This window comes from Triticum aestivum, chromosome 3A (genome assembly GCF_018294505.1).
Source record: "Triticum aestivum cultivar Chinese Spring chromosome 3A, IWGSC CS RefSeq v2.1, whole genome shotgun sequence".
Taxonomy (NCBI): Eukaryota; Viridiplantae; Streptophyta; class Magnoliopsida; order Poales; family Poaceae; genus Triticum; species Triticum aestivum.
Genome location: NC_057800.1, coordinates 389,692,565 through 389,697,505, shown reverse-complemented (window position 1 = coordinate 389,697,505; position 4,941 = coordinate 389,692,565).

The window sequence follows — 4,941 nt, the reverse complement described above, 5'->3', positions numbered from 1 at the left end:
AGGGATGATCCCTTGGAACATGCCAGTAACCTTGAGCTCTTCATCTGCTATCTGGAGTTTGCCGATGACCTTGGGAGAAATCAGATTCAAACCGTCCCCGCCGTCAACCAACATCTTTGTGACCTTGAGGTTGCGGATCGTTGGTGGGACCAACAACGGCAAACACCCTACCACGATGGTGTGGTCAGGGTGATCCTCTTCATCAAAGATGATGAGCATGCGGGACCACTTGAGCGGCTTCTGAGAATCTTTCGCTAGTTCCACAACATTGACCTCATGTGCCCACTGTTTAAGTTGGAGGTGAGAGGAGTGCAAAGATGCACACCAGTCAATGCATAGGGTGTCAGTGGCTTTCTGGAACTCGTGCTCGCTGGTTTCCTCTTCATCTCCTTCTTCACTCTCATCATCCCAATCCTTCTTCTCACGGCCTCTGGCGGGGTTCCCTTGATACTGAGGAGCCTTGCCGGGGTGAGCTGCTCTGCCGCCTCGGCCCTTCTCGCTAATGCCATCTTGGTCTTTCTCCTTATCACGCTTCTCGTACTCATCCCTCTGCTTCTTGACGAGTTGCTCAACCTGATCACACTCCTGAAGATCATGTCCCTTGGTTTGATGGATCTCGTAGTATAGCCCATCACCCTTCCCAGCCTTCTCGGCAGTTGCGGCTTCCCGGCAATCAGTGCACGCGACAACTTCCTTGCCGGGAGCCTCAGACTTGGCCTTCTTGCCAGTACTAGGTGTGCTCGATCCTTCAACGGTCATCACTGCTTTATTCTTGCGCTTCTTGTTGCGCTTCTTGTTCTTCTTCTTCTGGTTGGTGGCCTCATCGTCGTCCTCTGTGTCAATGTCGATGCCATCTTCTTCACCAGGGAGTCGCCTCCACTCTTCTACCCGGGCACACTTATCCACCAGAGTGTATAGCTCATTCACAGTCTTGAATATCCGAACGTTCATTTTAGAACGTATCCTGCAGTTGTGCATGTTGGACTGGAGCGCAGCTATCACAACTGTTGGGTGGATGTCTGGAATGTTCCTGTGCACCCGGCTGAACCTCTACATGTACTTCCACAAACTTTCTCCTTCCTTCTGCGGGAGGAGCTGCAAGTCACTGGGCCGCCCTGGTTCTTGATGGCCTCCCATGAAGGCATGAATAAACTCATGGCATAGGTCAGCCTAGGTCGAGATGGAGTTCTCTGGCAAGTGCATCATCCAAGACCTCACATTTGGCTTGAGTGCCAAAGGGAAGTAGTTGGCGAATACCTTCTCGTCTCTTCCCCGGCAGCTTCAACAACGATGGTGTGGATGCTCAAGAACTCTGCCGGGTTCAATCTTCCATCGTACTTCTCTGGTATTTATGGCTTGAACGTGCGAGTAGATGGTCAATGGACTTGCCACAACTCGCGAGTGAAGGCGGGGCACCCAACCTCGAAAGGTAGGTACCCGCCTTCACCAGACATGGGTTGATCAATGCCGGGGCCATTGTGCCTATCATATTGGCGACGGGTTCATGGCGTCGCCCGATGGTGACGCGCGCGTCTTCCCTCCGCCTGTCTTCCAGGACTCGCCGCTGGTCTCGACGTGCACGAGGAACGGATGAAGCCATCGATATGTCATCGGGTTCTTGGTCGCGTGGCTCCGGCTGCGGCCCCTATGCTGGCTGCCTTGGTGGGGATTGCACCGTGGGGGTGGCCCCTTTGGTACGGCCAGTGGCTCGGGCCGTTGTTGCCGCCTGTGGAGGCCGTGACGGGCCCGCTTGTTGTGATCCTCCCGCCTCAGCGGAACCAATCAAGCTTTGAATGGTCGCTCTCCACTCATCCATCTGATTAGCCGCCGGCGGGAATCTCAACAGGAATTGGGCCTATGTCATGGCCTCCGAAGCAGTGTTCGGCATGGACGATGACATAGATCATAACGTCGCCTGGCTTCTGACGGCGCCGGTAGTGGCAGCGTTGTGCTCTTGTCGCCGTGATCCAGTCGCTAGGGTGGCGTGGTGATGAGGTGGATGCACTTGGGCATCGGCAGCTCCGTTCGACGCATCGGATCGGCGAGCTCGTCCCGGGGGTGGCGCGTGTCCTGCGGCCACACCCACAGCGGGGCGGCCCAAAGCTTGTGTTTCACCCCAGAGCGTGGAGCGTGGCCACTGGGATGCTATTTGCGATGTCCTTCTCCGGTGCCTCCTGCTCCCGTTTCGGCCGCTGGGGAGGTGGTGATGCCGCCGCCTGCGCCGGCCACGTCACCACAGCGTCCGAGTCCCCGTGCATCCGCATAGCCCCCACGGCGTTGGCGGCTGCGTGCGAAGGGGCCTTCAAGATGGACAAGTGAGCTGCAACACCGGGCTTCTTCTTGGGCGCCATGGATGATGAAGCCGTTGATGAAGAAAACAATGATGAAGATGACGCGCTGCTTACACTCTCGGGTTCGCGCAAGCGCTTCCCCCTACCTGGCACGCGAAAGATGTCGTGGAAAAATACGGCCACCTATGGGGCCATCAGCCCCTTGTGGTTTGGCAAGGGGGAAGAGCACATTGCACAAAGAGCGGAGGGCACAGAGTAGCACGACAGCGATCACACGGGCAGTTTTTACCCAGGTTCGGGCCGATGCGAGGCGTAAAACCCTACTCCCGCTTTGGTGGATTGATGAGAGGAGCATGGTGGAGACACATCGCTCTAGCCGGACAGGGTCACCTCGGAGCGAGAGCAGCTATGCGCGTATGAGTTTACAAGGGTTCGAATCCTTTCTAAGGTTGCCACGGCCCTCCTTTTATAGATACCACAATGGAAAATCAGCCATTGTGCACTGATTAGATAGCAAACAGTGCTATCATACCTAACTCTGCAGACAGGACAAGGCGTATTAAATGCACCGCTTAGTGTCACATCATAGTGTATCCCGACAAGCCTTGCCGTTTGGCCACCTTTTTGCCGGCCTGCGTGACACGTCCCTGGACGGGTGTCACTTGGAGGTGATTTCCTTCGGAAGTGGCTTCCACGTGCCAAATAACAACCACTTTGTCACTTGGGGGCTCGACACTGCACCGATCGGTGACTTGCGTTGCTGTGAGGTGGAGCGGTGGAGCCTCGACGGGGTAATCCGCCCTCATCGTACCCAGGAAGCTTGCCGGGACAGTCTTGAGACTTGTCTTCGGGGCAACCTCGACGTCGCCATGCTCACCTGCCCGGCATGGGAGGTTATTCCTTAATGATATCTTGCTCCTTTAGCTTTTCTTGGTCATCTTGATCCGCCCTTTGATTTCTCAAAGAGCTGATCTCTTCTGCTTCGTCTGGTCTTGGATGCTTCAACCTTCCTATTGAGCCTGTGTACCATCTGGGCAACACACCTGGGGTTTGTTGCACCAACATTTGTTGACCGAAGAGGTGTCTCGGTCATGTCTACATAGTTCTCGAACCCGTAGGGTCCGGATGCTTAATGTTCGTTGATGATATAGTGTTATATGAGTTATATGATTTGGTGACTGAATGTTGTTCGGAGTCCCGGATGAGATCATGGACATGACGAGGAGCTCTGGAATGGTCCGGAGGTAAAGATTGATACTATTCGGACACCGAAAGAGTTTCAGAGTGCATCGGGTAGTCATCGGATCGCCTGAAGGGGTTCCCGAGACCCCCGGGAGGATGGTAGGCCTATTGGGGCATTAAAGGGGAGCACACCAGCCCATAAGGGGCTGGCGCACGCCCCTATGGCAGCCGGCCTATGGGAGACAGGAAGGAGGGGGATTCGGCCTCCCCCTTCCTTCCCTCTCCCCCTTTCCTTTCCTCCTCCAACATATGTGGTTAGGGGGAGGGGGGCGGCCAGGGCAGGAGCCCAAGTAGGATTCGACCCTACTTGGGGAACCTCCTAGCTGCTCTGCTCTCCCCTATGTAGGAGGGGGGCGCCACACATAACAATGACAATCTCTTAGCCGTGTGCGGCACCCCCTCACAGTTTCGTCCCTCGGTCATATTTTCATAGTGCTTAGGCGAAGCCCTGCAGAAATAGCATCACCACCATCGTCACCACGCCGTCATGCTTCCGGAACTCATCCACTACTTCACCGTCTTGCTGGATCAAGAAGGCAATGATGTCACTGAGCTGAACGTGTGCTGAAGGCGGAGGTGTCGTATGTTCAATACTCGGTCGGTTGGATCGCAAAGAAGTTCGACTACATCAACCGCATTAACAAGCGCTTCCGCTTATGGTCTATGAGGGTACGTAGACACACTCTCCCCTCTTGTTGCTATGCATCCCCATGGATAGATCTTCCGTGTGCATAGAACTTTTTTTATTTTCCATGCAACGTTTCCCAACAATATAGGCATCATGTCTGAGACAAGTAGATGGAACGATTCTGCATCTACTACTATTACTCCACACATTGACCGCTATCCAGCATGCATCTAGTGTATTAAGTTCATGGAAAAACAGAGTAACGCCTTAAGCAAGATGACATGATGTAGAAAAGATAGACTCATGTATGAGTTAAATCCCATCTTTTTATCCTTAATAGCAATGATACATATGTGTCATGTACCCTTCCATCCCTAGGATTGAGCACCGCAAGATCGAACCCATTACAAAGCACCTCTCCCATTGCCAGAAAAAAAATCAATCTAGTTGGCCAATCCAAATCAATAGATCAGAGAGAAACACAAAGCTATATTAATCATGCATAAAAGAGTTCAGAAAAAACTCAAATAATATTCATGAATAGATCTGATCATAAACTCACAATTCATCGGATCCCAACAAACACACCGCAAAAAGTCATTGATGACCCACAGGTATAGGGATCAATTGTAGTCCTTTCGATAAGTAAGAGTGCCGAACCCAACGAGGAGCAGAAGGAAATGACTAGCGATTTTCAGCAATGTATTTTCTGCAGGCAATGAAATTGTCGGTAATAGATAGTTTGATAGCAAGGAAATTGTAACGAGCAAATAATAGTAA